The sequence below is a fragment of the Dasypus novemcinctus genome, chromosome X (genome assembly GCF_030445035.2).
Source record: "Dasypus novemcinctus isolate mDasNov1 chromosome X, mDasNov1.1.hap2, whole genome shotgun sequence".
In the NCBI taxonomy this organism is placed as follows: domain Eukaryota; kingdom Metazoa; phylum Chordata; class Mammalia; order Cingulata; family Dasypodidae; genus Dasypus; species Dasypus novemcinctus.
This window is the reverse complement of record NC_080704.1, coordinates 170,563,759-170,587,995: the sequence shown is the minus strand read 5'-3', so window position 1 is coordinate 170,587,995 and position 24,237 is coordinate 170,563,759.

Here is a 24,237-nt window from a genome sequence, read left to right as displayed (position 1 = left end):
TTACTTCACTCATTTTGAACTTTGGGTTTTATCTGTCATATCTAATTTCACCATTCTTTTTAAACTTTAATTCCTTTTACTGATATATTCTCCATTTGTAGACTCTCTTTTAAGCCTCTCTCCTGTCTTTCGTTTTTAGGCTGCAGCACTTCCTGCAAAATTGATCTCCTGGTTTCAAACTCTCTTATTTACTCTTTATCGGTGAATATTCTAAACTGACTCTCATCTTTGAAAGACAATCTTGCTACATACAAAATTCCTGGCTTGTAGTTTCTCTCTTGCTGTATCTTTAATACATCATACACTGCCTTCCTGACTCCATTGTTTCTGATGAGAAATGAGCACTTAATGCTATTGGGCATCAGTTGTATGTGGTGCATGTCTTTTGCTGCTCTAAGGATTCTCTCTTTATTTTTGGAATTAAATCCTGATTATTGTGTGTCTCAGAGTAGGTTTATTTAGATTTATTTGAATGGGAGTACATTGTGTTTCTTGGACACAGATTTTTGCTGAGGGCAGGGAGATGGAAGGAGAGATGTGATTTTGGGGGCATTTTGGGGATTTTGAGTTGTCCTTAATGATATTACAAGGGTTAGAGTTTCTCCACATACTCCCCAATACTTATCTTCTGGTATTCTTATTTTGTTGTTAATAATAAACATCCTAGTGGGTGCAAAGAGATATCTTGGTATGGTTTTGATATGCACTTCCCTGATGGTCAATTATTTTGAGGATCTTTTCCTGTGTTTACTAGCCATCTGTATGTCTTCTTTGGAGAAATATCTCTTCTAGTCCTTAGCTCTTTCTTTGAGTTGGGATGCTTGTCTTTTCCTTGTTGATTTGTAAGTTATTTATAAATTCTGGATATTAAATCCTTATCAGATATATGGTGTGAAGCTATATTCTCTCATTATGTTGGTTGCCTTTTTACTTTCTTGGTAATATCCTTTGATATACAAAAGTTTTTTTTTTATTTTGGTGAAGTTCGTTTTTTGTTGCTCATGCATTTGATGTCATATATATTAAATCACTGCCAAATCCAAGGTCATAAAGATTTTCTATTATGTTTTATTATAGTTTATGGTTTTAGCTGTTATGATTAGGTCATTGATAAGAATTCAGTTTTTTGTAGGTTAAGCTTGAGATGCCTATTAGATAGTCAGATGCAGATATTAAGTAAATAATTAAATATATGAGTCTGGGGTTCTCAGAAAAGGCCAAAGCCAGAGATTGGAATTTAGCAATTAACAGCATAGAGATTGCATATAAAGCAATGGGAATACTTAAAGAGATATGAAACAGGACAGAAAGAACAAATGATCCAGGACCTGAGGTTTTGGCAATTTTCAATATCTAGATGACAAGGAGATGAGGATAAACTAGCAAAAGAAATTGAAAAAGAGTTCTCAGCTTAACAAGAGGAAAACAGGGTAGTGTGAAAGTCAGTAAAATATATGGAGATCATAATTATTTGAAATGGTACCGAAAGATCAAGTAAGATGAGGAATGAGAATTGACCTTTGGATTTACCCTTTTGAGCATTATTGCCAACTTTCTTAGGAACAGTTTAAGTTGAATGCATGGGTAGCCAGATATGATGCATTCAAGAGCAAATGGGAGTAAAGATTTTGGAGCAGTAAATATGTTTTTGAAACTCTGTATTTCTCTAAAGATAGGGTAACTGGGTTACTATGTAACCCAGCAATTCTGTTCCTAAATATATTCCCAATAGAAATACTTGTATATTAATATTCATAGCAGCATTACTCATAATAGTCCCAAACTGGAAACAATATAAATGTACCTCAACTTATGAATGTATAAATAAAATGTGATATGTGCATTCAATGGGATATTATTTGGCAGTAAAAAGGAATGGAGTACTGACACATGCTGCAATATGGATGAACCTCAAAAACATTATGCTATGTAAAGAAAGCCATACACAACAGCCATGTACTGAATGATGGCATCCATATGAAATGTCCAGAAAAAGAACATCTATGGAGACAAAAAGGATATTAATATTTGCTTGGCCAATGGTTGGAAATGGAAGTTAACTGTAAATGGGCAGGAGGTATAATAATCACCTGATGAAAATATTCTACAACTGTATTGTGGTGCTGGATACACAACTCAGTAAATTTATTAAAAATAATTTCATTATACACTTAAATGGTTGAATTTCAAGGTATGTAATTTACACCTCAATACAGTTGTTATAAAATAAAGTCATTTAATAAATATTTCTAAAAATTTCTGATAGCCCCATGATATGATATCTAAGAAAATAGAGAGATAATTCTTAAAATATTACAGCATATTTTTTCATTTATTGAAATTTATCACTCATACATAAACATACATAAACAATAAATGTATAATAGATGTGAACTTACAAAACAAACATAGTATCAAACAAACATATATAACATCTCACCCTACCACCAATAACTGGCATTGTTTTTAAAAATTTTTAACCCTAATGATTAAAGAGTATTGTCAAAATATTACTTCTAAACAAATAATTGTCCCCTAACCAATCCAATTATTATCTTTTTATAATTTATATATGAACATACATAAACAATTAGGTGTATAGTAAAAGTTGTGAACTTGCATAGCATCATACAGGGGTCCCATATATCAAGACTCCATCAATACCTTGCATTGTCATGAGATATTTGTTACAAACTATGAAAGAACACTCTCAAAATCTTACTACTAGTCATAGTTCTTTTCTTACATTTGGTGTGTTTTTCCCCAAACCCACCCTATTATTATTTTTAAAATATATTTTTTGTGACAGAAGATGTAAATTTATTAAACAATCATGCACATGTTCAGAATTCCCAAACAACACCCCTCCAACAACACACCACAATGTGGTGTGTCATTTGCTACAGATAAAATAATATCATCTGATTATTGCCATGTCCATAATGTACATTTGGCTCACATTTTCCATACTGCCTCAGTGTCAACACAGTACATCTTTCGCATAGATGCAAGAAAATTATATTATTACTACTAACCACAGTCCATAGATCACTCCAGCTGTATTTTTCCCATCTTCTCCACATTCCCAACACCCTGCAGTAGTCATATACATTTGTTCTAGCTAACAAAGGACACACTTGCATCTGTACCATCAACCACAATTCTCACCCACCTCTTAGTTTACTGTGCTATCCAGTTCCTAGATTATTCTCAAGCATAACTAGACTACCATTTTCAGGTACATTCCCATTTATAAACTAGCTATTACTCACTGTGTTACCATCCACTCTATATATTTCCACACTTTTACAGTAAAGCTAATTAAAACTTCTACAAACATTAAACATCAGTAGTCCACTCAGTCCTTATCTTATCTCCTTTAATAATCCACCACCTACCACCATGTCTTGAAGATATTTTACAATCTTCTAAAATTTTATGGCTCTTGTTTTTATTTTTAGTGTTTTGATCACATTTTGAGTTAGTTTTTGGATAAGGTGTGAAATAGGGGTCCTCTTTCCTTCTTTCAGCTCTGGATGTCCAATTCTTTTAGCACCATTTGTTGAATGGATAGTTCTGCCCAAGCTGTGTGAGTTTGACAGGTTACTCAAAAATCACTTGACTGTACCTGTGAGGGTCTGTTTCTGAACCATAAATTTTGCTCCATTGGTCTATTGTGTCTGTCTGTAGGCCAGTACCATATTGTTTTTACCACTATAGGTAGGTATTATGATTTAAATTCTGGAGATGAGGGTTCACTTTTCCTTTTTATGATATTTCTGGCTATTCAGGACTCCTTACACTTCCAAATAATTTTAATGATTGTGTTTTCAACTTTTTCTTTAATGCTGGTGGAATTTTTATCAGGATTGCATTAAATCTGTATATCAAATTGAGTAGAATTGACATCTTAATGATATTTGGTCTTCCAATCCATGAGCATGGAATGTTCTTCCAGTTATTTAGGACTGCTTTGATTTATTTTAACATTGAGTTGCAGTTTTCTGAATACAAGTGCTTTACATTGTTGGTTAAGTTTATTCCTAATTGGGATTTATCTGTCATATTTTATTTTCACCACTCTTTTGACACTTTTAATTACTTTTATTGATATAATCTTCATTTCTGGACTTTCTTCCAAGCTCCTCTCTCTTCTTTTATTTTCAGGCTCTTGCACACCCTTCAGTATTTCCTGAAATTCTGATCTTTTGCTTCAAAATTCTCTCAGTTTCTGTTTATCTGTGAAAATTCTATTTTCATCCTCATTTTTGAAAGATAGTCTTGCTGGATATAATATTCTGGGCTGGAAGTTTTTCTCTTGTAGTATCTTAAATATATCAGACCCCTGTCTTCTTGCCTCCATGGTTTCTGGTGAGAAATAAGCACTTAATCTTATTGGATATCCCTTATATATTACGCATTGCTTTTCTCTTCCTGCTCTCACAATTCTCTCTTTGTCTTTGGCCTTTTACATTCTGATGTGTATGTATCTTGGAGTTGGTCTATTTGGATTTTTTTGGATTGAAGTTCATTGTGCTTCTTGGACAGGGATATCTATGTCCTTCAAAAGGGTTGGGAAATTTTCTATCATTATTCCTTTAAATATTCCTTCTGCCCCTTTTTCCTTCTCTTCTCCTTCTGGGACACCCATAACACATATGTTTGCATGTCTTTTGCTGTCATTTATTTCCCTGAGACCTTGTTCAATTTTTTCCCTTTCTTTTCTTCATCTGTTCTTTTGTATGCTTTCAGAGGCCATTTCTTCAAGCTCACCAATCTTTTCTTCTGCCTCCTCAAATCTGCTATTATATGATTCCAATGTGTTTTTAATTTCATTGATTGAAACTTTCATTCCCATAAGATCTGCTATTTTTCTATGTATGCTTTCAAATTCTTCTTTGTGATCATCCAATGTCTAATTAACATCCTTAATCTCTTTAGACATCCCATTGAATTTATTAAGAAAATTTGTTTGAACATCTATGATTAGTTGTCTCAACTCCTTTATGTCATCTGGACGCTTATCTCATTCTTTTAACTTGGCCATAGCTTCCTGTTTCTTGGTGTGGATTGTAATTTTTTGTTAGTGTCTTCACATATGGCTTACTATAGTATTTTTCTTTTATTTATTTATTTATTTATTTTTAATTCATTTTTTAAAAATATTACATTCAAAAAATATGAGGTCTCCATTCACCCCCACCACTCCCCCCAACAGCCACACTCTCCCTCATCATCATGACACATCCATTGCATTTGGTGAGTACATCTCTGGGCATCGCTGCACCTCATGGTCAATGGTCCACATCATAGCCCTATAGTATTTTTCCTGGGTGCAGTTTTTCTCTCTAATTTAGGGCTTCCTATTATTTATCCCTTGCTGGCTATGAAGTAGAAGCCAAGCATATATTTGGTGCTGTAAGCTATGGAGTCTCAAGCTGCCCTCCTTGCACCAGGGACCAATGAAGCTTCATTCCACTTTCTCCTTTGCCAGGGGTAGGGACAGAGTCACAGCTATGTGGAATAATCCACATTCAGGCCTAGACTGTAGTTGCTCAGAGAGACTGATGGATCTTCATATCCCTTTCTCCCCACCTGGGGCAGGGATGGAGCTGCAGGTGTGGGCAGCAATCTATGTAGTGTGGGTCCTAAGATGAAGGCAGTTGCCCTGGTCGATCTCTGGTTTTCAGTTTATGGCAGTCAAAGTTACGTGCAGTTACCTGTATAGGCTGGTGCAGGGCTCCTCATCCTCCTCCCTGCCAGAGGTGGGGCTGAAGCCTAGGTGGGTTGCAGGCTGATCTGAGTGAAAGAAACTGTCAGCCTGGCTTCCCCTCAGGCTGGGGGCAAAGTCAGAATGGTGGCTTCTGGCCTCTTTCTGACTTGGGCTGGTTCTAACCCCAGCTGTTCCCAGGGTTATCTTTTAGCCAACCAAGTCTCCCAATCAGTAGTTGAAATCAGCAGCCTACCATCTCTTCCTCTCCTGTTTCTAGGAAATGTAGCTTCCAATTCCCATCACAGAGCAGCTCCTGGGCCAGCTTGTGCCTCCAGAGTAGGACAATCCTCAACCTCCATGGCTTGGCCCGTAATTTCCCGGAGAGACTGGCACAAGTCCCTGTAGTTTCCTCCCTACTGGAGGTGGCACTGGGGCCTAGACTCGACCTGCAATATGATCTGGATGGAAAGAAGCTGGTCCCCACCAGTTCTGGGATTCTCAGCCCACCCCGCTTCCCTCGTGTCAGGCGCAGAGTTAAGATTGCAGCTCCCGGCCACTTTCTGACCTGGACAGGCTCAAACCTTAGCTGTTCTCAGGATCCAACTTTAGCTCACTGAATTTCCTCATTATAACTGAAATTGGTGCCCAACCGTCTCTTCCACCCCCATTTTGGGGAACTGCAGCTTTCGATTCCAGCTGCGAAACAGCTCTTGGGGTGCCTTGTGCCTCCAGTGGAGGATGGGCACTGGCCTCCGTGGTGTGGAGCCCTCTACTTATGAGTCTTTTCTACAGATGGGCAGTCTCCTCCTTCCACTCCCCCATGGACATTGCAGGATGCTCTTCTGGCCTCCTGGAGCTCCCAAACAGGTGCTGCAGCTAGCTCCAGAGAGTTCTGGGTGTTTGCTAACTGCCCTGTAGCAGGAGCTGACTCTATGAGATCCTTACTCTCCCGCCATCTTGCTGGTTTTTCTACAGCATAAGGTTTTTAAATCAACTGTATTTAACTGACTTGCAGGATTATCTGACTCTCTTTATTCTTTAATATAAACTGACAGATGCCCATGACAACCTGAACATTTTTGCTATTGGGATCCTTTCTATGTTCATGTGTGTCTACTTCCCCTTGTTAAGTTGCCTGCCTACAAAGACAGAGTTATTTTTTTCCAAGCCTTTTCATTACAGTTGTACTTGCAATTTATTCTTGTGAATTTTGTATATATATTGGCATCATTTCATTTGCAAGGGATAGTAATTCAACTCACATTTAGTGAAGAAAAATACATATTGTATTTTTCATTTTTCACAGCTTTCTAGAGTAACCTGCATATACCTTTCTCCCCAATTATATAACAATCTGCTAATACTTTTATACTAATGTTTATGCTGTTTTAATTTTGTGTAAGCACTTAGTTGGGTTTTGGGTTCATCTCCTCCTGGGAGAATACAAGTTACATAAAGAATCATATCTGTCTCATTCACCATTTTATTCCCAATATTTTGCACACTACCTGGTAGTGTGCAAATATTAATCAGTATGTACATATATTATTGATCTATATGCACCACCACTGAACAAAAGTCAAGATATACAGTTAAGGAAAAAATTGGCATCATGAATCATTTTACTTAAGGTCATGGGTTTGAAAGGTGATTTCACCACTTACTTGTGACCTTGAATAGGTTACTTGCCTATTTAGGGCCGACAAAATTGTACTGATCTGCATTTTGCTGCCCATATACTCTTTCTTTCTACCTCTATTAATGTTCACTTCCCTGCCTGGAATATGACTCTCTTTATCTAGTTTCCTTGATTATGCCTTTTTTTTTTTCTTCCATACCCAGCTTAGGAGCCACTTTTTCTAGGAAGTGTACTGGCTCATTCATGCGGTTTTATTTACTGGATAGTGGTGGTCTGCTTACTTCTTAGTTTTTCTCACATGAGTTTGAACTTACTGTAGGAAAGAGTATTTCTGATTCGCCTCTCTATCCACAGTGCCAATTAAATGTGACTCATTGAATATGGTTGACTCATTCACACATTTTGTGATTCAGTCATTTTTCTATACATTCATCACTTGTTCAACATATCATGTCCAGTAAGTGGCAGCGTTAGGACCTAAATACGTATCTTTTCTACATCTAGTGTTATTTCCATTATACTAGTATATGTGTATCTTACATTTCTATAGGATATTCCACTTCTTAAAACACTTAAATATATAGCATTATCTCATTTAATTATTACTAATGCTCTGATAAATTGTCAATATTATTCTCATTTTACAGATGAGATTCCAAGAGGTTACATGCTTTGCTCAAATCAATAAAGTTAATAATGAGTGACAGTGGTGATGGAACTCAAGCAGGTTTAATACACTGGCTGTTGATTTTTCCCCACCTAACCATGCTGTATGAATGATGTGATTAAACCATTTTCCTTGGTTTCAAAATGAGCATCAATAAATTTACAGTAGCACTGTTCATTTACAAAGAGTTTCTAAGATATTGAGTTGAACAAATTTAGGATTGTGGAATTTTTTCTTACCCATTATTCGCGTAATAAAATGAGGCATCCTCTATAAAAGATGAACATGTTGAAATCCATTCATTTTCAAATGACCTTCTTTTGGCATTGAATTTCAAGTTGGCAATGACATGGCATGCAAAAGTCTGAGACTGCAATGATGGAGTTTGTAATTAAGATAGTCTTCCTTTAAGAATAGTTAGAATTTAGCTTGTTGTTTCTCCAACATTTTAGAGTTATTGGTGCTATAATTTTTCAAATATTATACAAAGTCAAAGGTTTCAATCCCACATTCCTCTTAGCCTGCTCCTCAAACATCTGTTAAAGAACAGATTTGTTTTGACATGAGAATGTTTAAATCTAGCTGGTTCGTGTGTATAGTGATTTAATGATAGCTAGCCCAGTAAATATGGTGGCTATTTATTAGGAATATGAAGTCCTGAACTCCACAAAATCATTGGGATACATATTCAGATCATGTGAATGAGGAATGATGGTGGAAATGCTGAGAGATGACTTGTGCCTGTTGCTTTTCAGATAGAGGCTTTAGGTCAAATCAGATAGATAGGTGACTCAAGGTAGTGGAGTATGAATGCAATGGAAAAGACTGCAGGGACTAAGTAGATAATCTTTATGTCTCTACAATTTTTTTTAAGATTTATTTATATATCACCCCCCCCCCCCCCCTTTTCTCCTCTGTGTTTCCATTCACTGTGCTTGCTTCTGTGTTTGTTTGCCTTCTCTATAGGCTGTCCCAGGAAGTGATCCTGCAACCTTCCGGAGTGGGAGAGACGTGCTGATGTCTTGCGCCACCTCATCTCCATGGTTTGCTATGTCTCATTGTCTCTCCTCTGTGTCTCTTTTTTTTTGTTGCATCATTTTGCTGCTCCAGCTCTCCCCTAGGACCAGCTTGCTGCATGGGCCAGCACTACTGCACAGGCCAGCATTCCTCTGTGGGACAGAACTCCATGTTGGTCAGCTTGCCTTCATCAGGAGGCCCCAGGAATCGAACATTGGACCTCCCACATGGTAGACAGGAGCCCAGTTACTTGAGCCACATCTGCTTCCCCTATAAATGTTTCTGATCTGATTCTTTTTCTTGCTTAAAATAAGAGTCCTGCTAGATTGAGGTATTGGACATGAACTTAGGCTCAATTTTCAAAGGGCAGTTTTCCATTCTTAAGGCATTATCTATAATTATCCATAGACAATTAACTGCAGGTGGAGACATAAACAGTGCACTACACGTAAAATTAGTCAGCTGTTGGCTTTTGGGGCTGGATTCTGAAGCACTTACATCTTATTTAGTGAGTTCATGCAGCCAATTACACTTAACAATTATTTGAAGATCTAATTTGTCCACATGCTGTTAACTTGGAGCTGACAATTGTATGTAATTAATAGAATGACAATGTAAGCTCATTTATTATAAAGGTTTCATGTGAACCTGCCTAGAACACTGAAGGGAGAATGCAGCAGGCTCCGAATTGTTTCAAACTAAACAGAAGGGATTGTGCAGATATCAAAGATCAAGGTGGACAGGCAGGAAAGAGAAAGGCTTGGTATGTTAGAGCACTGTTTGTGAACATTTAGTAAGCATCAACTCTGGGCCAGTAACTTGTACTCTAGGTTCATGTGGAATCTATCGAGCATAATGAGGTAGTAGTCAAAAAACTAAAGTGCTATAGAAGTTTGGGTAAAAATTTTAGATTATTTTAAATGTATCTGCATCACTTCATCTCTATTCAGTCTAAGCTACTGTCATTACATGTCTGAATTTTGGTAGGGCCACCCTGTTCTTGGCCATTTGGGTGTCCCTTCAGGCATTACCTCCTTAGAGCAGCCCACATCACCACCTCCATCTAAACGAGTCCACCCCTTTCCCTCCCAGTTGTCTCCTTTATTTTTCCTCATAGCTCTAATCACTACCTGACGTTCTTCATGTACTTTGTGTATTATCTCCATAGGAGCCTCTATGTTTCCTGAGGGCAGGGTCATTACGTGCATTGTCCATTGCTTTGTGAGTGACTCCAATGTGTTGTGTAAAGTAGGCATTTTAATTTTTAATTTGTAAATGACTTGTAGGATAGGTAATCTAAGGGAGTTTCAGGAATGAAATATTTTAATGTAGGAATTTTAAGATAATTACCATTTATTCAGTTCTGCTCTGTTTTAGGCAACATAAATATTTGGCCTTGAAGAATGAGCTTCCCTTTCATGGGACAGAGACAATGAGTGAGGGCATTTCAAGCATATTGATCTTAGGGAAATTTTTGAACAAGGAAGAGATGTGTTCAAAGCTGTACTTGGGAGAAAACTGGCAACGTGCCCTACAGTATGTCCTAGAAGTAGGGAAGATTAGAGACTAGATAGTGAGAAATATAATGATTGTGACAGTCTTAAGACTTAAGTATTACCAAAGAGAATACAAAATCCTGGCATTCAAATGCTACAACATATTTCACTAATTGAACTTCTTAAAGGCCCAAAGAGGGAGGTACATGGTATTTTCATAAAGACTGAATAAATTGGTTGATATATAGTAGATACATTATCATGGACATAGCCCCCCTGTCCCCACCCAAATAATGGAAGGTCTCAAACTCTCCTGTCAGCATGATGGACAAGGAAGATGAGTCAAAGAACAGGAAATAGGAATCTGTACAGGTCGTTCATATCGATCTGTTTGGCAGCTTCCAGCTGCTTATGATTTTACAACAAAGGCAGGTAGCAGGCATTGGTTAGAGACTAGATACAAGATGGAAATAAATAGAGCACTATCATGTGGCTCATTTGATTTACATTGGTCTCCAGCTAGGCAACCACTCTAATATAAAAGATTCCTACCAGAAGGAAGCATCTATTCCCCGACTGGCTTTTCTTTTAGGGTGGGGGTTTGATAGTCATGTCCTTGGCATAAACCCCTGATTGACAGCTTGTTTTGCTAAAAAAAAAAAATAAGTAAATAACAAAAACAAAAACAAAAAAGAGCTATTAGGTTTAATACACAAAATAATTTGTAAACATTCATTAAGAAAGTTCTCTGTACTGTAAAATGCTGTTTGACCTAATGTAAGGGGGAAATGGAAAGGAGAAATGATTTTACATGGCTACGAGTCTCTAAAAAAGAGTCTGGAGGTTGTCAGAAGGAATGCCCTTATGCACAACTGAGCAGAGTCTAAGAGACAGATAAAGTAGATACAACCCCAGGTATTGGTTCTTTTGAGGGATAAAGAGACCCACGGGTTCTATGGTCATGGCAGATGGGGTTCACTGCCATGTCAGATGGCCCTTCTTTGGAGCTGGTGTTTCTGCGTGATGGAACTGAACTCAGAGGGGATCTCTTTTCACAAGCCTTTCATGCTACTTTACTGGAATTGTAGTTGGTGCTGGGGTTTAAGATATATTTAGGCAATTTGAATCTCTGGACTGACAATATGATACCCAGGCCCAGAGCCTCAACAGACTTCAGCTCCTACACTCTGTTTGATTGGACTTACCCCACTCAGCTAACATGGAGTTGAAGAAGGTCAACCACCACCCCATGGAGCCTAGAGTGTCTACAACTGAAAGCAGGAGGAGTGCATCCAGTATCCATGTGGAATCTAAGCCCCCACTTGACATAGATGTGCAATGGACACAACCAATCCAATGTCCACAGAGAAAATGTGGCATGGGTGTGGGAAGGGTGGCCATGGTGGCTGCTGGGTGCGGGGAATGGGAGGAAGAGATGAGATGGGGAGGCGTTTTCGGGACGTGGAGTTGTCCTGGGTGGTGCTTCATGGACAATTATGGGACATTGTGGATCCCCCCAGGGCCCACTGGATGGAGCGTGGGAGAGTGTGGGCTATGATGTGGACCATTGACTATGGGGTGCAGTGATGCTCAGAGATGTGCTTGCCAGGTACAGTGGATGTGTCGTGATGGTGGGAGAGAGTGTTTCTGTGGGGGGAGTGGGGGGTGGGGGCGGTGGGGTTGAATGGGACCTCATATTTTTTTAATGTAATATTTAAAAAATAAAATAAATTAACAAAAACCACAAACAAATGAAAAGAAGAAAAAAGTGTGCAATATCTGTGCAATAAAACCAAAACTGTGCCATAAAAAAGAGACTCTACTACATTAAAAGAGAAATTTAAAGACAGATGAGTTTATGTGGCTAAAAGACTTCAAAATAAGTTGGGAGGTCATCAGAAGGGTCGTACTTATGCACATCTCAGCGGGATCCCCGAGACAGACAAAGAAGATACAAACCCAGGTACTGGTGCTCCTGAGGGCTATGGAGACACACGGGTTCCACAGTTGTAAACATGACTCTGGAGTTCAGTGCATTGTCAGTGGTCCCTACTTTGGAATTTGTGTTCTTGAGTGTGATGGAGTTGGACTTACTGTGACCTTTCTACACATGCCTCTTCTGACACTTTTACTGAACCTGTGGTTGGCACTCTGGTTGGTATATACCAAAGAGACTTGATTCTCTGGATTGGCCATGGGCCAGCAGGACCCTGAACCTCAGCAGAGTTGCAATTTCTGCTCTCTGGTTCATTGGACTTACCCAGGTCAGCTAATAGGGAGGTGAATATAGTCAACCACCCCATCAGGGAACCAAGAGTACCTACAACTGCAAGCAGGAAAATCACATCCATCAATTATGTGAGATCTAAGCCTCCTCTCGATTTAGAGGTGGAGTGGACATCACCATTCCACGGTCCACTGGGTGGAGGAATAAAATGTGGATTAGGCGGGACTTACTGGTATTCTATTATAGAATTATTGTGACTAGTAATGGAAGAAACCATAGCATTGATGTGGAGAAAGTGGCCATGGCATCTGCTGAGGGTAGGGAGAGGGAAAATAAGGTGTGATATGGGGGCATTTTCAGGACTTGGAGTTGTCCTGAATGATACTGCAGGGACAGATGCAGGACATTATATATCCTGCCATAACCCACTGAATGGACTAGGAGAGAGTGTAAACTACAATGTAAATTATAATCCATGCTGTGTATCAGTGCTCCAAACTGTATTCATCAAATGCAATTAATGTACCACACTAATGAAAGAAGTTGTTATGGGAAAAGTAGGGAGGGTGGGGAGAGGGGCATATGGGAACCTTCTATATTTTTAATGTACCATTTTGTGTGATCTATGTATCTTTTAAAATAAATAAAAAATATATTTTAAGAAAAAGAGAATTTAGAGATACAACAACATGCAATGCTTGTTCTCAGAGCTGGGTGCTGGTATTGACAAACTAGCTGGAAGGGACATTTTGGAGAAAACACTTAGTCGAACCTACAGCTAATCAAGTCTACTGTCTAGAGTTAGCATCTTTTTACAGGAAATACAGGAAGTAGAGGAACAAGTTAAATCTAAATATAGGTGTGTATATGAGGAGATGAAAACTGATTGATGCTGAAAATCAGGAATTTGGTAACTCCTAGCACATCCATTCTTCACAGCCCTTCTAGAAGATTCCCAGGGCCAAGCTAGGCTGTGGGCAAAAGCGAGCCCAGGACCCACTGTTTTCATTTCCTTCAGCCTCCACCTCCATTCCCAACCAGGCTGGTGCCCAGAACCTCCTCCTCAGGGCTGGCAGGGTTGGGTTGCAGGCTCTCTACCTCTCACAGGCTGTCTGAGTCTGACAGGAGACCCCTGTGCCCCTTGCATTCTGATCCAGTGATGTACCACTGCTGTCTGGCCTTAGAGAAGGGATTTGGGGGCCCCATCCACACCGATGGGCTGTGTCCAAGCCTACACCTTGGCTGGCACCAAGGACCCAGTGGATTCCCCTCTTATCCTGCATGTGCTCAGTCCTTTTGAATTGTTACCCACTCTCCTTGCCCCTGTCAGGCCTTTCCTGCAACCACTTCACAAGGATGGTGCCTGAGGGGCCCAGCTCAGAATTTGGGGTGGGGTGGTTGGGGGCCGGTGATTAAACAGGCTGTGGCCATGTTTAAAAAAAATCTGTGACTAGAGTGCCTAATGGAAAAGTTAGTAATGACACTAACCACTATATGGCAAGTTAAAAATTATGATACCAGTCGTTGCGGGTGTTCTTTGCCCGATGCACATGGGAGGGCCATTCATGTGACACCAGGGTTTCAAAGAGAGAAAGTTTATTGCCATGCACAAAGGCAAGAAGATCAGGAGGCCTGTGGGCTATAAATCTGTCCCCCCAAAACTGGAAAGCTTTCAGTGTTTTATTACATCCAAAGGCAAGCAAGTTTAAGATAATGAAGAATGGTGAGTTTAGACATAGACTAATTACTGAGCATGCACAGACTGATTACATGCTTAGTAGAAATTTAAGGTTTAGGCTACTGTGCATGTCAAGAGGGCCAAATCTAATTAGAATTGCCTTGGTCTAGAAAGATAATTTAGGAACTTGGGGTGGTCAGTTCTGGGCTGACTAGTGATAATCTCAAGGAGCTCCCTGCAAAGACACCCAACAGCAGTGGGCTATAAGTAAGAGCATCAGACTTCAAGGTTGCAAAACAAGGTAAGGGAATACAAGCAGGGTCAGGAAGGAGTTGTTTTTTAACGGTTCAATTACTGAATAAGGTTATGCAGTTTTAAAATAAAGCATCAGCATTAAAGAAACTAGGCATCTGGGTTACAGTTCCGTGAGTTTAAAACAGTTACAGGTACTACTTCAAAAGACTAACATAGAGCAGCAGATGTGGCTTAAGCATTTGAGCACCTGCTTCCCACATGGAAAGGCCCCGGTTTGGTCCTGGTGCCTCCTAAAAAAAAATAATAAAACATAAAACAAACAACAAGCAAAACAAACAAAAAAAACAGCTCAGGCTCGGTGATTGAGTGCTGGCTTCCCATGTATCAGGTCCTGGGTTCAATCCCCGGCTAATACCTCAAAGGCTATAATTCAGTGAGGTGTCAGAATTATGGGTATTTTCCTTTGGCTATATTGCACTATAACAGAAGTTTTACCATTGTCTAAAATGCAATTCAATGAACTAAAACACGTTTGTTCATTGTTCAGTTACAATGATATATATGATGGTTGTCTCTTTATAGAAAGGATTTGTGTGACATTGTCGAGAGTCAAACAAGCTACTTTCTTTCTTGGAACATACCGAAGTTCTTGAAAGAACAACTAACAGACAAACCAGCTATTGGCAGACATTTTATCAAAAATGATGTAAGTAAACTTCACCACTTGAAGGACAATAACTGATAATATTTGTTCCCCATGATAAAATTTGAGCTTTTGAGTGAAAAAAAAATTAATTTTGAAAAATGTTTATCTGCCACTGCAGTTCTGACATATTCCCAATATGTGAAGACATTTATGCTGCGGTTGGTGATAGTATTAATACATGTAATTTATTTTTGAAATTATATAATGAAATATACCCACATTTGGAAGATCTTTATAACTCTGTGACCCAATATTGTCCAAATGACTCATGGATGATGGTAGAAAATCATACATGCATAATAGTTTCACTTAGAGTGCAAAATAGTCCAATGGATTTTAGTGTAACAGGATGAGTTTTTCATCTATATGATTTCAGGGTCCATGATGTAACAAAACCTTTGTTCATGGACTTCTTATGTAGTACCAAGGAAGACTATCCAGTTTTCTGAAAAACATACTAAAACGTTTCTTCTTTTTGTAGTAAGTTTCTGTAGGAACTCAATTTTTTAAACATTTCAGATACAACCATGTATTACAACAGAATGAAGCAGAAAGACAGGAAAATCTGGCTGTCTCTATTAAGCCAGACGTTAAAGAGATTTTGAAATATGTAAAGCAATGCCACCCTTCTCAATATTTTTATTTTTATGTTTTGGAAAACATAATCAGCCTTCATAAAATATGTTACCTTTGTTATAATGTAATGGCTTCATTATTGTTTTTAATTAATTAATAACATTAATATTTCTGTTTTAATTTCTAATGTTGTTGAAGATATCAATAGATATAAGCCATATAAATAAAGCTCTTTGAGTTCTCAATAATATTTAAGAATTTAACAGGTTAATGAATAAATGAATGAAGTAAAGTGCAGTAATCCATCAGATCATCACTGGTATATGGAAAAGGAAGGGAAAATATAAAAAGAAAAGAGGTCATGTTTTAACTTTGGTACCACCATTTAAGTGGTAAGCTATAAGAAAAAGGCTAGTGACCTGCTCTAGGAAGAAGTAGTCAGAGATATAGGAGTAGAACTATGAGAACATAGTATCCAGATAGGGAATCTTCCTACATTCATTAATTAAAATGAATCTCTCTTTCTTGTGGTCAGATAATACTTTCTGTGGATCTGTACTTTCTTACTTGTCACATTTTTCCTTTGGAAAAATATATTTACTAGGTTGTGAATTTGGTGGAAGTTGTTTAATCTCTCTTTACCCCATTTTGATATGTTATAAACCTCATTTGGGCCTGTTATAAAATGGGGACACTAATACTTCATAAGCTTTTTGTGATACATGCAAAAATAGTACTTGCTTTAGAGGTTTACATGGGAGAATATTTGTCAAGTGTTTATAATGATTACTGTCAGACAGTAAGACATGAAACAAAGAATTTGGTATTATAGTTGGTCTTTAATTGTTTTTGAGAATATTTGACTCCTCTAATTAGATGTAAATTCTTTGGGGCGGGCCAAGATCCTATTTTAAACATGCTTCTGTTTCTACATACTGGCTAGTGCAGTAAATTTCACATATTTGGCATTAAATAAGTTTTTAAAGAAATGAATTGAAATAGACTGAGGACAGTCATAGGTCAAAACAAAGAGGAGACACCAACTTGCAAAAGTCAAAGAAGATGAGTTTGAGAAATAGGATAATGATCTCAACATTTTGAGAAAGGCCAGCCTATGTGGTCAAAGAAATTGAAAAGACAGAATTGGTAATAGCTATAAAAAATACTGTTAATAAAACATTTGACCTCAGTTTAGGAAGAAAGTGGTTGTTTTTTGTTTGTTTGCTTCTTTTATTTTTTCTAGACTATCTTGAATATGCCTTAGTTTTTGTGAGAAGGATACTTTCCTATTCTGGAATTGTCATTTAGCATTTTAAATAATTCTGTTCACTTTGGAGGTAAATCAAACTTCCTCAAAAATTATCTGGTATATGAATTTGACAGGGTTACTTTACTTTTAATAAATTAGGAAGGTATCAAGTTTATAAGGGAAATATTGGTACTTTGATTTCCTCTCTCCTAATGGTATCACAAGGAAAGTTTTCCACTGAAAAATCCCTTTCCCATTTGTATAACAGGAATTGGACCTAGTATACCTCACTATTATGAATATACAATGGTGTGGTAGTTAGTTAAAGGTGTGCTGATTCAAAATACCAGAAATTGATTGTTTTTTATAAAGGGTATTTACTTTGGGTAAGAGCTTACAGATACCGGGACATAACCACAAGTTACTTCCCTTACCAAAGTCTATTTTTACGTGTTGGAGCAAGATGACTGCTGACATCTGTGAAGCTTCAAGCTTCCTGGGTTTCTTTGAGCTCAGCTCCTCTGTTTTCTCTACAATGTCAGCTGTAGACTATAAGGTTCTCTAGGCTTTGCCTGTCTCGGCAAGGTCAGCTGTAGACTATCAGGCAAATGGCTCTGTCTCTCTCCCTGGGGCTGCAGCTTCAGCATCAAACTCCAACATCAAAACTCCAACATTAAAAGTCTCAACCTTGTCCTTTGCCATGCCTTCTATGCTTAATGGGTGGGGACTCAACACTCTAATGACATGGCCCAATCAAAGCCCTAACAATAACTTAATCATGCCCAGGTACAGACCAGATTACAAACGTAATCCAATATCTATTTTTGAAATTCATAACCTTATCAAACTGCTACAGATGGAAAATTGAAAACTGAAAATAAAATACAGATATTCCAGTTAATGAAGGCCAGATATCTCAAGGGGGGGGGCTATGATCTGTACCTGCCAAATAAAATGATCTCCTGGCATTTTGTGGGCTGAGGTTCACATATAATCTTCTTTAAAAACAAAATTTTTCAGTCCTTTCTACTGTAAACTTATAATACTATATGTTCCTCACCTTCTTGACTTATTATATTTACATATGCTTTCCTTGAAGATTTTGACTCAAGTTGTGGGATGCAAAGGGATTGAATGAGGCAGAGCATCTGGTATACCATAATATACCTGAAACTATTATTTTTTTTTTAAGAGGGAAGGACCCTGAATTTAAGAAAGGTTGTGGTTTGCACAGCCTGTTAATGGAAGAGTTGGATTTGAGCCCAGGCCTCCTGACTAAACACTCAAGGTTCACATATATTGGAAAATCTGTTATATCTGAAGGTTTCATCCATAAACATTGTTTTGGGATCGATTTAATGAGTAGAGGTAATAGCCTATATTGTCTTCTGCACAGAATCCAGTGCCTAACTTTCATATGATCCAGGTAGTATATAAAATCTGGGTAGCATTAACCTTTGGCTAACCCTAGAAATGATTATTTAGTGCTGTCCTTGCTAGTCCTTGTGAAAATAAGCACTATTTTAACAGACCAGTGCACCTAAAAAGCTGATATCAAAACTAATTTTGTAAGAAACTGTAATACCATGTTTTTCATCCCATCATTGCCATTCCCCAGCATGGTACAAAGCAGTATTCCTATTATATCAAGCAGCAGCTGAAGAAATCCCAGAAAAAAACTCTATTTAAAAATTTTAGGGAGGAAAGATAGAGGAAAAGTTTGTTTTAAATTAATTCATCCCATCTTGCTGAAATATTTATCTGAGTGGTGAAGGGACTAAATTATGTGTGGGTATTTCTAAATTCCTGGTCTAATTTTCCAAGATTTTACATAAAGATTAGTCTATTTAAGAAATTACATTATGCTCAAGTCAACTCTTTTATTCCTGGCCTCTCTACACCTGTAGACTTTTGATGTGGAAGAGAACTCTGTCTGCATCACCTACAGCCTTGCATATTTACAAACACTTCCTGCCTCCCACTCTCACCTTCTGCTCTCAACCTATTGTCAGGTAGATTTTTCATCACAGTTTCTGTTCCAACATTGGGTTACCCTATAAACTTTTGATATTCAACAGACTACAATAGCCAGGATATAGTGAATTTCATGGGCCCTAAGCACTTTTGCCTTTCTGGCAAAAATATTTCTTAAATTATATTTTATGATTGTGTTGATGTAAAGAATAAAATAAGGCTGTATTCATTATTATATATTGATTATTATGATCTTCACTTTTCATCTGTTTTTTTAATTAAAAATAATTTTTGAAGAGACATAGATCACAAAAAGTGTTACATTAAAAAATATGAGGTTCCCATATACCCCACCCCCCACCCCTCCACTCTTCCCAAATCAACAACTTCTCTCATCATGGTGGCACATTCATTGCATTTGGTGAATACATTTTGGAGCACTGCTGCACAGCATGGATTATAGTTTACATTTTTGCACTCTACCTCAGTCCATTCAGTAGATTATGGCAGGATATAATGTCCAGCATCTGTTCCTGCTATATCATTTTGGACAACTCCATGTCCCAAAAATGCCTCCACATCACATCTCTTCTTGCCTCTTTCTGCCCTCAACAACTACCATGACCACTTTCTATATATGGCTAAGAGTCTTCAAAAAAGAGTCGGGTCAGAGGGGTCGCACTTATGCATGCCTCAGTAGGATCCTGGAGACAATCAAAGTAGATACAACACCAGGTACTGGTGCTCCTGAGGGCTATGGAGACACACAGGCTCTATGGTCATGGCAGATGGCTCTGGAGCTCAGTGTCTTGCCAATGGGCCCTACTTTGGAATTTGTCCTCCTGAGTGTGATGGAGCTGGACGCAGATGTGACCTTTCTACACATGCCTCGTCTATCACTTTTACTAAATCTGTGGTTGGCGCTGGGGTTGGTATATACTCAGGATACTTCATCTGATTTTGTGCTCATAAATTGCTATGGGTCCAAGGAACTGTGCCTAGAATGCCTAATGGAAAAGTTAGTCCTGACTCTATAGACACCTCCCTACTTCCACTGTCTGCAGAAGGCAGCCCATGTTGAGTAGATTCTGGCAGGGAACAGAGTAAACCAATTTGTTTTATGAATAAAGTGTGTTGCAGAATCTTACTGTAAAGCTGCAGTTGGGTCCTATGCATCTCTTCTTGATTTCCTAACTTTTCACTCTCTCTCAGTGACTGTTAAAAATTTCATGACTTGTTGATAGGCTATTCAACAAATAGGTATTGAGAATGCCAGGTATACAGTGTTTTTCCTAGTTAACAGAGGATAGAGATAGAAATAGAAATAGAGATAGATAGATAGAGATGATAGAGATGATAGAGACAGAGACATACAGGAAATTCCATTATATCTGTTTCTATATCATATATATATCTATATAATCTGCATGTATATCTATATATTAAGAAATCATGTATACATCCAGGCAAGTACCAAGCAATTAAGTCACCACCTTTTCCTTAGAACATAAAAACTTTTCTAAATATTTACATATTATCCTCCCTCCTCTCTCTGAGAAGGTACCCATCTTTTTCTGCTAAAGTGAATTCCTTAATCTGTTTTCTTGAACTATTTAGGCTGCTTCCTCTGGCATCTTAGGTCTTTTCCATTCCTTTGGTGCTATTATTGGTATTTTTTTTTCTCCTTTCAGACATCAGGCAGGTTTAGTTCTGTCTTATGCTAAAAATATCACATACACACACTCCCATCCAACAATAACAGTAACAATCTTCTCTCTCCTAATGAATCCTTTAGGCTTCCATAGCCACACAGAAATTATTTTAAATACTGTATTTTCTTTATTCTTAATATATTGCACACTCAATGAAAAAGAGAACATAAAGATAAAAGATAAACATCACTCTTTATACAACCATTGAAATTTGAGCTATCCTTATTTCTAATCATTTTTTATATGAAATGCATCTTTACAAACTTGAAAATACACTCTGTGTTATATAGGCTTATATATGTTCTTTGTCAGCTGGTAAATATTTCCAGCTGAATATTAAACTTTCTCCTGAAGCATTAATCATATCTCTAATCCTGAGCATCGGTATTATTTCCAGTAGAATGGAGATTTTCCCTACATCTCACTTCCCAGGCAGAATTTTTTATAAGAAGTGACAAATTTCCAGGGAAAGAGAGAGGGACGGCATCCTGCATTCAGGTAAACTGGCCTGGAAGTAGCTTCTCAGAGTTCCATGCCCCAGAATGAAATGGACTTGGTAAAAGAGCCACCAAAACTGAAGGGCTTCTTAGCTTTGTGAACTGATGATCTGTATTCTGAGGACAAAACAGGAAGATTTTCCTCTCAGCAAATACTTACAAAGATAAACGACTTAAGGATCAAAAGCCTCTTATCACCCCAACTTCGTGGATCTATGAAAGCTCCCTGGAACTGAGACATAAACTGAAGTAGTAAGTGAGGACACCAACTTTACTAAAGTTATATTTTTGCTATCCTGGGAAATAGGGATTTGAGATAGAAGTTGAGTTGAAATATAAAGATAGTGAGTGATCCTTTTTGTTTATGGAATCTGTGAACTGATAGTCATGCATGTGACACATGGCTTTAATTAGAAATGAGGTAAACAATATTGTTTTATGTTTACTTTCCTTTCATATTTTCTCTTTTACAACATTTAAATTCAAGAATTTTGTCTACATTTTGATTGGGGTTTTTGTCATTTCCATATAGCCCCTGTGTGCCCCTGGATTTTTCTTTTGCATTCATTTATTTATTTATTTATTTATTTTCGGGTAGGCAATGGAGAAAATAGTTTATTAAGAAATGAAAAGAAGAAACAATACACACCCAAGACATGGGTGTGGGTTGTGCTACAGGGCGAGATACACCTACATTTATTTATTTTTATTTCTTTTACAGTGCACCACATGGTGTGAGCTGAAGTTTTAACTTTTTTTTTTGCTACAAAAGAGCTTATGGATGTCTCAATACTTGTTTACTTGTTGACTAACCCTCTCTTTAACTCCAATTTGAGTTGTCTTCTTTATTATAATTCATCCTCTGAGTGAAAGAATTGGAAAGATGAATTGCCCAGTTATTCAGTAAAGATGGAGCTTGATCTGTACACATTTTTTCTGAATGTAAGACGTATTTATCGATTACTAATTTTGCTAACAATGCTTGATACTCTTGGAAATGATCTTTTAGGATTGTAAACTGACTGAATAATGAAATTTTACACCTTTATTTTAGGATATATTAGCCTGCAGAGTGTAGAACTGCCTTGAACGGAATACTTTATTTCTGTCTTCTTCCCTTGTGGTGGTTTGGAATAATTTGCATCCCAGAAAATCATGTTCTTAAACCTAATTCATTCCTATGGGTGTGTACATGTACCCATTATAAATATTGCCTTTGGATGAGGATAATTCAGTTCAGGCATGGCCGGTGGGGTCTTAATCTTATTACTGGAGTCCTTTATAAATGGCATGAGTATGGGGGGAGAGAGAGAGTGCGTGTGCCTCAGAAGCTGAAAGCAACAAAACCCGGAAGAGAAGGGAGAGACCAGTAGATGCCACCAAGTGCCTTGCCATGTGGCCAAGGAGGCATGGATCACTGGCAATCAGTCTTCAGGGAGAAAGCATTACCTGATGTTACCTTGATTTGAACATTTTTCTCAGCCTCGCAACTGTAAGCTTGAAGGCTGAAAAATTCCCTTTGTTAAAAGCCAACCAATTTCATGTTATCTATTTTTGGCAGCCAGGCAAACTGAAACATCACGTTTTACTGATTTGCCACAAGCCAAAATTCTATAGCAAGTGCTTTGTTAGGGTTATATTCAACACAAAGCAAATGTCAATTAATTCAGTTAATTTGCTGGCCCATATTCCTACATGTTGCTACTGGTTTCTGGGACAGGAAAGCACCCTGTTTGCTGTAGCACCCAATATTCTTAGACAACTACACCTAATGCTTTCAAATATTAAAGACTCTTACTAAAGTTGGTTCCAAATATGGTGTTTCTGTTCCATGACTTCTTCCAAAGCCTCTCATATTAATAGAGTGGGGGAAATTTGGACATTCTCCTATATGCATCTTCTAATTTAATACATTTTTTTCTTCCCCCACCCTCTTCCACCCTCCCCCACCCTGCTGTTTATGCTGTCTGTGTCCATTCTCTGTGTGATCTTCTGTATTTATTTCTCTTTTTGTCTGCTTTTCTCATCTTTCTCCTCTAGGGTTCACCAGGATTTGATCCTGGGGACCTCTGATGTGGAGAGAGGTTCCCTGTCAATTGCACCACCTCAGTTCCTGGTCACTGCTGTACTTCACCTTGACTGTTCTTTCATCTCTCTTTTTTTGTTGCATCGTCATCTTGCTGTGTGTCTCACTTGCATGGGAACTTGGCCCACCACATGGGCACTTGGCTCACCATATGAGCACTCATGTGGGCACTTGGCTCACCATGCGGGCACCCATGTGGGCACTTGGCTCATCATGCAGGCACCTGTGCATGCACTCGGCTTGCTGCGCAGTCACTCAGTTCCCCTTTGGGCACTCAGTTCACCATGCAGGCACTCAGCTTGCCACACGGGCACTGACTTACCATGCAGGAATGCTTTCTCTTCTTCTTTTTCACCAGGAGGCCCCTGGGATTGAACCCAAGCCTTCCTATATGGTAGGCAGAGGCCCTATCACTTGAGCTACATCTGTTTCCCTATAATGCATTTTAAGAGATAGAAATTATTTAAGATAAAAAATCCTCAATATTATTTTGATTTGATCTTATCAGTTGAATTACATAGCAGATACCTGTAGTGTTCTATGCTATGTTCCCCCAGCCTAGCTGATTTCAGCATTGTGTTGGTGGACATTCCCACACACATTGCCTGGGTGAACAAAAATAGACCCACACCAAAACACATTTTAGTCAAACTGTCAAATGCCAAAGACCAAGAGAAAACCTTGAAACCAGCAAGAGGGAAGTGATTCATCACTTACAAGGGAATCTCAATAAGATTAACAAACT